This window comes from Microtus pennsylvanicus, chromosome 3 (assembly GCF_037038515.1).
Source record: "Microtus pennsylvanicus isolate mMicPen1 chromosome 3, mMicPen1.hap1, whole genome shotgun sequence".
NCBI classification, from domain to species: Eukaryota; Metazoa; Chordata; class Mammalia; order Rodentia; family Cricetidae; genus Microtus; species Microtus pennsylvanicus.
The window spans coordinates 143469327-143481553 of NC_134581.1; positions in this window are offsets into that span (position 1 = coordinate 143469327).

Genomic DNA, 12227 nt, shown 5'->3' on the forward strand with positions numbered 1-12227 from the left:
AGGCATGAACGGCCACGCCTGACCAGCTAAGAATTTTTAGATGGTAATAGTGCTACTGAGCTCAGCTCAGGTTTCCTATGCTGCTTATTAACTGTACCTAGATCCCTAACATCTTAGTGCTGTGGGCTGGAAGAAAACGAACCTGCCACTGCTGCCTTCTATAAACCCCCTCACTCCTGACTGCCTTTTCTTAACGAGTCACAACCCACTCAGAGTTGTTAGTAATTGGAAATATTGTTAATAGTTGGAAATAATGAAATGTCTGTTTTCTGAGCGTTAAGATTTAGATCCCAGGCTGGGTGGCGGTGGCACATACTTTTAATCCCAGAACTCGGGAGGCAGAGGCAGGAGGATCTCTGCGGTTCGAGAGCAGCCTGGTCTACATAGGAGTGAATTCCAGGACAGCTGGGGCTACGTAGAGAAGCCCTGTCTTGAAAAAAAAAATGTAGATCCTAAGTGTCCCCCAAGGTTCATGAGGAAGGAAACTAGATCATGGAGCTGTGCACTAGAAGATACAGGAACATACCCTCTTTTTCCTTTCTACTCAAATCTTTTCTCTCCAGCTGTCTTTTCTGCGACACGATCCCAGCTATGATGGTCAGCTTTGCCACCGGCCCTGAAACAATGGATCCAACTGCCTCTGGAGTAACTTCAAGAAAAAAGGATGCCTGAAAGCCTCAAGGAAGAAAATGAAATAAACAAGCCAGGTTTGGTGTAACTGTAGTACCTGAGAGATGAGAGCAGAAGGATCAGGAATTCAAGGGAAGTCTCAGCTACATAGTTCAAAGCTAGCCTAAGCTCCACAATACCTTGTCTCCCAAAACAACAAAAATAACAATTCCAAAAGGCTGGACATGGAAGCACCTGGCTTTAATCCCAGCATCTCGCTGCCTGGACAGTCACCCAAAGTTCCTCTGTACCGTTGGGGCGTCCATCTTCACCCTTCAGGCCCATGGTATCCAGCAGACATTTCCATAAAGCAGGAAAATTCAAAGTCAGTTCAGTCACTATCTGTTGTGTCCTGCAGAATGTCTCGCATACTCTTTCATGAATCAGGAACCCAGAAAGATCATCTCACCTTTAGGCAAGTTCAGTAGTCCTCTCTCTGTGGGTTCTCTGTGTCCAGTTTATGCAATAGACCAGGCAAGAGCAGTTTCTTGCCCAAATGGCTATCAAACTCCATAAAGATCCTCTTCGATGCCCATCTTCCTCTTGAAGTAGATTGCTGCTGCCAGGAGCAGAGCTCTCATTGTCATGAAAAGTCCTAAGTTATTAAGACATTAAATGTCCTATTCTGTAATCTTTGAAAGACATGAAGAATGTCTATCTAAAATATATCTCTATATCTAGAAAATCTAACATGACTGCAAGCTTTACTATTATCGATGATTATCCATTAACAACCTATATTTCTTAATTATACAGTACAAATTTAAATGAACTACACAATCACAATACCTTAATCAAAATCAGAAACACTTATACATATAACAAAATTGACCTTAAATCTCTATCAATAAAGCAAAATCTATACTAATGCAAATTATTCATACCTATATCATATCCCCCTTTAAATGTAAAAGAACATTTATAAACATTTTTTGGGAACATGGGCGCGGTTATTTCTCTCCAAACTGCTTCCTGCTGAATGGGGGCGTCGTTAATTAGGTCTTTCATGGTATAACCTGTGTGCTAGTTTCATCTCAGTTGGCAGTTGAGCGAAGCAATTTTCTGAAGATGTTCACAACAACCCTTCAGGAGGGCGTGGTCCATCATACCAAATCGGGATAGATGCAATCCACAAGGTCTGATCCTCTGTGAAAACAAAGGAAGAATCTCTTTTCCAAAGTATCATATCCTTAGATCCAAATTCTGAAATCATACCCTCATGATATCCGTTCTGGCTCCACTTGTCAGCCCATATAATGAAATGTCTCTCTGCACTCAGCTCCTTCACAGTCAAAAATTTTAAAGAAAACACAATGTACATAATCCAGACTCTCTGTGAATTTTCCATTTTTACGTGGCTTATTTTTTATTTCTTTTAATCTCTTAACTATCTGTACTCTGTCTCTTTAAAGACTTTACCTTTTATTTTTTTAAACCATTAACTTTATTCTCTATATTCTTTTTTTTTCTCTCTCCCAAGCCTACATACATTCATCCAACAGTGTGACTCATTTAGTGGTCTGAATCTGTCCTATTGTGAATCTGCAATTTTCTACTATCCAGGAGCAGTTTTGATTTGCGCCTTTAAATCACTAGGCGCTTAAGAATCTAAGCTGTGACATTCCTAGGTTAACTTTTTGCTTTTTGAGCGTATATCTTTGACCTGGAATAATTCTGTAGACCAGGCTGTCTTTGAACTCTCAGAGATCCGCCTGTCTCTGCCTCCCAGGCATTGGGATTAAAGGTGTACACTACTACACCTTGAACTCACAGAGTTCTGTTTGTCTCTGCCTTCTAGGCACTGGGATTAAAGGCGTGTGCTACCACACCTTGAAGTCACAGAGGTTTACTTTAAGAATTTTAACTTTTAGTCTGCATATATTTTTAACACACTTTAAACCATTCAGAAATTTTCTCTGTCTTTGAATCTCTCTTTACTGTATATCTCTCTGTTTTTTGACCACATGAGTCTTTAATTTACCAAGCAATCTCAGTAGGACTAAAGGCGTGGCTTTGCCAGCTAGATGTAGCCCATTCCTTAGCTTTCCAGCCTCATGGCGTTTCAAGGTCCCTGCCAGCAAGCGAGCTTCAGCAGCCTATGCTTGCAAACCACATGAACCGCCTGCGTAAAAGAGTCAGAGTTTGCCATGGCAGGACAGCCCAGAAAGCCGGTATTTTTAAACGGCACAGCTTTTTTCCTGCTACGGCTTAAAACCGAAAAGCATGTGTTCAGCTTTTCGTCAACACCGTTTAAGTGTTTCGTGGCAGGACCTCTTAATGAGTTGCAGGCTTTGCAGCTAAAGCTGAGTCAGGAAGCCTCTCTTAGATGAGGCGCTTGCTTGCCTCTGGCAAGCAGAGTAGACCCGAGAAATTGTTGCTACCAAGAAACCAGGCACAAAGCTGTCATTTTGTTCTAGAATTACTTCCCAAGCTGTCTCAGGCTTTATGTGGACTCAGTTAGCCACATGTCTGGGTGCCATTTGTAGTAATTAGGAGCAGTGGCGGGGCTGCGTCCCCAACACCCCAGCCGCCTGCTCAGCTAGCTTATGCCTGAAATAACAACACACAAACTGTATTCTTTTAATCACTGCTTGGCCCTTTAGCCCTAACCCTTACTGGCTAATTTTGATATCCCGATCAACCCATCTCTAACAATCTGTGAGCACCGGTCTTACCGGGAAGATTCTAGTTCAGAGCTTCATCGCGTGTGTCTGCCCAGGAGCCGGGAGCATGGCGTCTCTGCTGAGGCGTCTGCTCCAGAGAGGAGAGCTGTCGAGTCTGAACTCACTTCCTCTTCCTCCCAGTGTTCTGTTCTGTTTATTCCTCCCACCTATCTCCTAACCAATGAGAGCCAAGCAGTTTCTTTTTATTTAACCAATGACTTTCCTCCATCACCCTGTCTCGAAAAACCATATATATATATATAACTCTTTGTTTCAGGGTGCAGTTGACTCAGGCCTCTATCCCTGATCTACCTCCCCAACCCTATGAATCCTGTTCGTGGGCCTTGGGGGAAGGGCAAGGCAAGCAGAGTTCTAGTACCTCATCAAGGAAGCTTTGTACTGGGGCAATAATCCCCCCCTATGCTTTCTGTATATATTGAGGTACAAAGGCATACACATGCACAAAGCTTCTCAAAAGTGTGTATCATTTAAAACCACACAAGAAGCCAGGTATTATGACATGCTTGTAATCCCAGCACATATGAGCCCGAAAGAGAAGCATCGCCAAGAGTTAGAAGTCAGCCTGTTCTGTATGAGACCCTGTCTCAAACCAAAAATACAGGGGCTAGCAAGATGGCTCAAAAGATAAAAGCCGAGGCTCCAAAGCCACAGAGAAACCCTGTCTCGAAAAACCAAAAAAAAAAAAAGCCGGGCAGTGGTGGCACACGCCTTTAATCCCAGCAGTCGGGAGGCAGAGGCAGGCGGATCTTTCTGAGTTCAAGACCAGCCTGGTCTACAAGAGCTAGTTCCAGGACAGGCTCCAAAACCACAGAGAAACCCTGTCTTGAAAAACCAAAAAAAAAAAAGATAAAAAACGTTCAGAACCCAATGTAAAGGTGGAAGGAGAGAACCATAGAGTTGTCGTGTGCCTTCCACATGTGCACCATGCCACCCGTGAACCTACACACATCACACACACACATAATATGCCAGATGGGTACTAGGGATGTAGCTCGGGGCTAGAGTACTTCCCTAGTACCCAGCACTGAAAAATAGCACTGATGACAATAAGAAAATAAAGCCAGATGGATCTTACTATGCAAGAAATGGGCTACCTGCTGGGCAGTGGTAGTGCACACCTTTAATCCCATATGGAACAGCAAGGGAGAGCAAAAGGTGTGGAGGTTTCCCAAGATCAAATTCTTGGTGCAGGAGAATATGCTGATCCACAGGTCCAAGCTCCTTATGACGATGAAGTACTGTGTCTATGTCACCAAGCAGCTTTAAATGCTTGGAATAGGATACAAGATCCAGCAAAAAGGGTTAAATCATATACCAGGATTAGGCAGGGACAGAGAGAACCCTTTATTGACTTTTTGCAAAGATTAATTAAGGCTCTGGACATAGGGGAAACAGACCCAGAAGCTAGACGAATACTTCTTGAATCTCTAGCTTTCGAAAATGCAAACATAGATTGCAAAAAGATAATTGGGACTTTAAGGCCTAGATCAGCACCTATGGATGAATGGATTCAGCATACGATGAATGTTGACACGTTTAGCTATAATAATGAATCTTGGGTAGGAGAAGCGATTTCCAAAGCAATGAGGAGACATCAAACTGCCAGGTGTTTTAATTGTGGAAAATTAGGACATCTGAAAAGGGATTGCAGGCAAAGAATTTCTAGGAATAATATCTCCTCTGGGAATGACAAAAATAGGAGACCTCGGCCTTCAGGTATATGTAGGAGATGCGGTAAAGGCCGGTATTGGTCCAACGAATGCAGGTCAACAACAGACAGACAGGGCAACCCGATATAATGGGGAAACTCCTTGAGGGGCCTCTCGCAGGCACCCAAGCCAACAGTGGCCCAGTCATTCCCAGTCACAGTGGAGAACGTGCCTCACCAAGGCAGGTGTATCTCTGTGAGTTCAATGCCAGCCTGGTCTACAAGAGCTAATTCCAGGACAGGTTCCAAAGCTACAGAGAAACCTCATCTCGAAAAACCTACCCACTTCTAAAGAGTGGAATTTTGTGGGAGTTTGGCTGAAAGTATGTTTTTAAAGATTTATTTATTATGTATACAACATTTTGCCCCCATGTATGCCCCCACACCAGAGGAGAGCACCAGATCTCATTACAGATGGTTGTGAGCCACCATGTGGTTGCTGGGAATTGAACTCAGGACCTCTGGAAGAGCAGTCAGTGCTCTTAACCACTGAGCCATCTCTCCAGCCCTGGCTGAAAGTATTTTGGAGAAAGAGCACTGTATCCAAGGTTGATTCTCGTAGTGGTTGGGGTTTGGGGTGATGCTCTTCTATTCTTTTTGGTATTTTTTTATATATAAGGTATGATGAGTTTGCAATTACACTTACTGTTTTTGGGGGGGAGGGTGTCTCAGCACACGTGTGGAGGTCAGAGGACAACGTGTGGGAGTCAGTCCCTTCCTTTCACTGTGCGGGTCCCAGAAGAAACTTGGCTGTTCTCTCTCTAAGACCAGGCTAGCCTCAAACTCAGAGATTCTACTACTTTCCCCAAGTGCTGGGATTAAAGGCATGCACCATTTTTTATGTTTGTTTATTATGTATACAATATTCTGTCTACATATATGCTTGCAGGCCAGAAGAGGGCTCCAGACTTCATTACAGATGGTTCTGGGAATTGAACTCAGGACCTTTGGAAGAGCAGGCAATGCTCTTAACAACTGAGTTATCTCTCCAGCCCCGCCAAGTTTGATTTTTAAAATAGGGTTGTACTACAAACTGTCCTTGAAGTTGCAAGTCTGCCTCAGTCTCCCAAGTCTCTCAAATCTCTAGGCAGCTGTTTGACTGTAAGTAAGCACTTCATTAGACCTCTCTGGGCTGGTGTGACCCTCTTTGATCAGGGAATAAAGTGCTTCTGTAAGGCATTTTTCAGGCTTCGAACAAACTGAGTCATTGAGATTTTAGAGTGGGTTTTACAGTCCTGGGGAAATGGGAGATCTTCATTTTAACTCAGTCATATTACCATGAGCAGAAGGAATGGAGGAACTGATTAGAGATAACTAACACACAGCTTCAAACCCCCAAGGCTCCCTCCAGGCCTTTATCCAGACTGCCGTGATCGCCTGGTCATTCCTTCTGGGTGTAGTCCATCCTGTATAATCGAGTACCTAACCACAGTTAGGCAAGAGGCCAGCCACTGAAGGAAAATGTGGCTTTTCCATAGGACTCAGGGGACCTGAGCTACCTGGGGGGAGAAACAGAAAACTGGGCTCCCTTAGAATCTGAGGAGCCGAGCTGTCCAGTAGGAACGACACCAAGAAGCAGTACTGGGACTCATCTAAGGTATCAGCTACCATCTTGCGGAACAAGGCAGAGACAGTCTGAGTGTCCGTTTTACTCAAGGGGATCACAGCACTAAAGAACCAGTTGGGGGCTGGAGAGATGGCTCAGTGGTTAAGAGCACTGGCTGCTCTTCTAGAGGTCCTGAGTTCAATTCCCAGCAACCACATGGTGGGTGACTCACAACTACCTGTAATGAGATCTGGTGCCCTCATCTGGTGTGAAGGTGACCATGCAGGCAAAGCACTGTATATATAATAAATAAATCTTAAAAAAAAAAAAAAGAATCAGTTGGGCTCCCATCTGTCTGTAGAGATGGATGCTAATCTGTGTGTTCCTTGCAGTATCTCTTCCCTGTGCCTCTGCAGCTGGTTGTGGCTAAGGTTGAAAGGGTTTACAGTAGGGCTCTTCTCCTGCAGGGCAGGTCCAGGCCTGGAGGAACTGGTTTAACTTGCTTCTTGAGAGTCTTGACTCCACTTCAGACTCCATAAGCCTCAGGGCAGGGAAGGGAAGTGGAGGGGTTCTGGATCAAGACCCTAAATAGCCAAGGAGATCTGTCTTTTCTTAAGACGTCTGTTGTTGCTGTCTGGTAGTGGCACAGGCCTTTAATCCCAGCACTTGGGAGGCAGAGGCAGGCAGGAACCCTGTCTAGAAAGCAGAAATAAATTTTAAAAAAAATTAAAAAATGAAACAAAAAAATCTGTTGTTAATTAGGAAGTCTCTGGAGAAGTGATTTTTTTTCTTTCTTTTTTTTTCTTTCCTTTTTTTGTTTTTTGAGACAAGGTTTCTCTGTAGCTTTGGAGTCAGTCCTGGAACTAGCTCTTGTAGACCAGGCTGGCCTCCAACTCACATAGATTTGCCTGCCTCTGCCTCTGGGTACTGGGATTAAAGGTGTGCACCACCACTGCCCAGCTTGAAGAAGTGATTTTCAAAGTCAAGTCTCAGGTAATGTCTGTTTCTAGTTTCCATTGCTAATTTTAAGATTTATTTATTAACTATGAATATAGTATTCTATCTGCATGTATGCCTGCAGGTCAGAAGAGGGTGCCAAATCTCATTACAGATGGTTATGAGCCACCACGTGGTTGGCTAGGAATTGAACAAAGGTCACCTGGAAGAGCAGTCAGTGCTCTTAACCCCTGAGCCATCTCTCCAGCCCCTCTTTCTTTCTTTCTTTTTTTTTTTTTTTTTGGTTTTCAAGACAGGGTTTCTCTGTGGTTTTGGAGCCTGTCCTGGAACTAGCTCTTGTAGACCAGGTTGGTCTCCAGAGATCCGCCTGCCTCTGCCTCCCAAGTGCTGGGATTAAAGGCGTGCACCACCACCGCCCGGCTCCCTCTTTCTTTTTTTAATTTTTTCTGGGTGGTGGGGTGAGGTGGGGTGTGTAATAGATTAAGTAAAATGCTGCAGGTCCCTGGCAGGGGGTCCTGAGAGAGCATCCAGTCCCAGGCAGGGAGGGATGTCACAGTTCCCTAAGTGGCTACAGGGGCCACAAGGGGCAGTGAGTTCCACCAGGAGAGACAGACAGATGGGCAGGTCATGCAGAGTGAGGTTGGATATTTATTTATTGGATTATGGAAAGGAAGGGGAGAAGGGAGAAGAGCAGAGAGAGGGGCAGAAAGAGAGAAACAGAAAGAGAAGTGGGGAGAAACAGAAGCTGCCTCTTCAAGATGGAGATGGAAAAGGAAGGGACTCAGGTTAAAAGCTGAAGATCGGATTGGGCATGGCTTGTCTCTTAAAGGGACAGAGCAGACCATTCCAGGGTAGGGTTTTGAGACAGGGTTTTACTGTGTAGCCTTGGCTGTCCTGGCACTAGCTCTTGTAGACCAGGCTGGTCTCAAGCCCACAGAGATCCGTCTGCCTCTGACTCCCAAGTGCTGGGATTAAAGGCTCGTGCCACCACCACCTGGCCTAGATTTAGGTTTCTTGAAGGCAGGGTCTGTATGGAGTATTGGGCCATAGAGCAAAGCAGCCTCGCTGAGAAATCCCATCCTTTCAGTCTCCTTTTCTAGACAGTGGCTCCCTGTGCAGCCCTTAGGTCTGGACCTCACAGCAGTCCTTCGCCTCAGCCTCTCCAGTGCTACAATGACAGGCATCTACCATCATGCCTGTCTTTGCTCTGCTTTTGTTAGTACAGGGAGGTTTGGCAAGTTTCTAAAGTTTTACAGTTACCTTAGTTCCCCAGAAGTTTACTGTGTTACACACTTCAAGGCCAAATTAAGGTTGTAAACTGCAAGTTGTTGAAATTCAGCAAATGGCGGGAGGAGAAGCCTGGAATGCCAGCACTTGGGAGGTGGAGTAGTCAGGACCAGCTGTCCGAGTAAGGAGAGGAACAGGGAAGGGTTTATTTATCTCCATTGCACATCATCCCACCTTCCTAAGAGCTCCCTTTGTTGTCCTCTGTGACCCATATAGTCATCTAGTCTCTTCCTTGAAAAATGGCCCTGAGGTACTTGGCCAGCTCTTGTAACTTTTTCTTTATCAAATATCCATCAATGTTTAGATGGCTTCTGAGTGATAGGATGTCTACTGTCCCAGAGATCTGTCAGTGAGACTTTGGGCAAGTTACCTAACTTCTCTGTGCTTTTGTTCCCCCGTATATAAATATGCCCAGGAGAAGATGATGTTATAAGAGGTCTTTGGTTCTAAGTTGGTAACAAGGTGACTATTTAATACTTATGGAGTTCAACCACAAAGATCTGGGCATGAGGCTGCATGCCTGTAATCCCAGCATTCTAGGTGCAGAAGCAAGAAGATGGCAGCCAATCGAAGGCCTGGCTGATGACCTACATCGTTGAGTTCAAGGCTCATGCCTTGTGGCACACATCAGTAATCCTTGCCCTTGGGAGACAATGGTTGAGGATCAGGAGTCGCTCTTGGTTACATCTGGTTCAAAAGCAGATTGAGTTACACGAGACCTTGTTTCAAAAAAATCATAAGCAATTCAACAAGAACATGGGCCTGAGCAGTAAAGTCTGTCCACCTACCTTGATGGAACATTTGGGTTTGTGGGAAGAAGTGTGCATATTCCAAGTATCTCAGTGTTACGAATTAGTTGTGGGGGTTGGAGATTTAGCTCAGTGGTAGGGCAATTGCCTAGTAAACCTAAGGCCCTTGGTTCACCTGGGGTGGGTGGTTGGGTGGGGGAGAAACACAAAGGAAAATAAACCAGGCTGGTGGCTCACTCTGGAGGCAGAGGCAGGAGTATCTCTATTCTGAGTTTGAGGCACGTCCAGTCTACCTGTGAGTTCTGGGACAACCAGGGCTGTGTAGAGAGACCCTGCCTCAAAAGAAACAAAGAAACAAACAAATAAATAAATGTTAGTGGGCTCAGTTGATAGAGTTTACCTGGAAGGCATGAAGTCTTGGATTCATTAGAAAACCAGATGTAGTGGAGAATGCCTGTAATCTCAGCATTTGGGAGGTAAAATCAGGGGGGTCAGAAATTCCAAAATAGCCGGGTGGTGGTGGCGCACGCCTTTAATCCCAGCACTCGGGAGGCAGAGGCAGGCGGATCTCTGTGAGTTCGAGGCCAGCCTGGTCTACAAGAGCTAGTTCCAGGACAGGAACCAAAAGCTACAGAGAAACCCTGTCTCGAAAAATCAAAAAAAAAAAAAGAAATTCCAAAATAGATCTTGGCTACATGAGACAATGTTTCAGAAAAACAGATTTGGTAGAGGAAAGGCAACAAATACCTCCCTCTGTGCTACAATGTGTTTATTTCAACACAGTCATTTCCAAGAAAATTTCTAGCTATAAAAATATGCTTTAAAATATTAATAAACTTATTATCAGTGATTATATCTGGAGGGTTGGAATGTGCAACGGCACAAGTCTGAGACAACTTGAAGAAATCATTTTCCTACTACGTGGGTCCATGGATGGAACTCAGGTCTTCTGACTTGGCAGTTAGTTAGTTAGTGCCTTTACCTTCTTGCCTTGAGGCACCTTCCAGTCCTGAACCCAGGCTTTATTTTCTACCCAGCTCTGTTAGTGTTTATCTTTCCCTGTCACAAAATGCCAGGAGCTTGTTCTTTTTTCCTATTGATTTTTATGAATCATGCTTCTACCTCTCTCTCTAATTCTGCTTTCTTTCCCCATTTCTCTCCATTAAAACAAAGTAAAGAAAAAGGCACCCTTTTCCCCTGGTGTCCCATTCATAGAGACAAGTAAGTCCCTGAACGCCACCATCCTGCCCGCTTCTAAACTAAGCAGCCAGAATTGACCAGCACCTGGAGCTGTCACTCAAATGAATAGAGTTCCACCCGGAAAATTTTGGCCCCAAAGAAGTTTTCCCAGACTGAATGAGGCCAAGACTGACAATTAGTTTTAACTTTGTTCTTTGGACTGAGTCCACTTTGGACAGAATCCACCTGGCTGTGTCCGGAGCCAATCAGGTGTCAAACACCTCTGCTTTCCCGAAAGGAAAGGCTCTTATAAACTAGAGGTAGGCTACAATCTCTTCAACCGGAGCTACAGATGATCCTAAGATTGTTTACAATAAAACCCCTTTGTTATATAAAATAAAAATCAGAAGAGAGGCCGGCGGTGGTGGCGCACGCCTTTAATCCTAGCACTTGGGAGGCAGAGGCAGGTGGATCTCTGTGAGTTTGAAGATAGCCTGGTCTACAAGAGCTAGTTCCAGGACAGGCTCCAAAACCACAGAGAAACCCTGTCTCGAAAAAACAAAAAATAAATAAAATAAAAGGTCCTGTCTCAAAAGAACAAATGTTTGAACTTCAGGATCTCGGTTTGTGCCGTGAGAGTTCCTTCAGCCACAGCAGTTGCTAGTTCCCCTTCTGATGCTCTCACTGCTGACCTCTTTATACTTCTGAATATAATATGTTGTGAGAATAGATCTAGCTATGTAAGAAAGAAAGAAAAAAATCTCGCCAGGCAGTGGTGGCAGACACCTTTAATCCCAGCACTCGGGAGGCGGAGGCAGGTGAATCTTTGTGAGTTTGAAGCCAGCCTGGTCTACAAGAGCTAGTTCCAGGACAGGCTCCAAAGCTACAGACCCCACCCCCCAGCAAAAAAGAAAAAAGTCTCTTTACATAGCCCTGGAACTATGTAAACTAGACTGATCTTGAACTCACAGAGATCTGCCTGCTTCTGCCTCCCTAGTGCTGGGATTAAAGGCTTGTGCCACCATGCCCAGGTGTATAGGTGTTTATTTGGCAAACAGCTGGCTCTTGCCAAGGGGCAGGCAAAGAGGCAGGGATAACAGCTGCCCTTCTCTAAAGTAGAGGTGAGGTAGGGCTAGGGATGTAGCTCCATGTATGTTGGATCCCAGAGCCACATAAAAGTGCTTATAGTCCCAGCATTTGAGACATGGAGGCAGGGACATCAGAGGTTTAAGTTCATCCTTGGTTACACATCAGAGTTTCTGGATGGGATACACGAGACCTTATTTCAAAAGGTAGTTTATGGTTCACACATGTAATCTCAGCATTTCGGGGCCAAGGCTGGAGGACTGATTGGCCTACTTAGTAGGACCCTGTCTCAAGACAATACAAAGTTAGACACCTTTAACTCTAGTACTGGGCATCAGAGGCAGATGGATTTCTGTGAATTT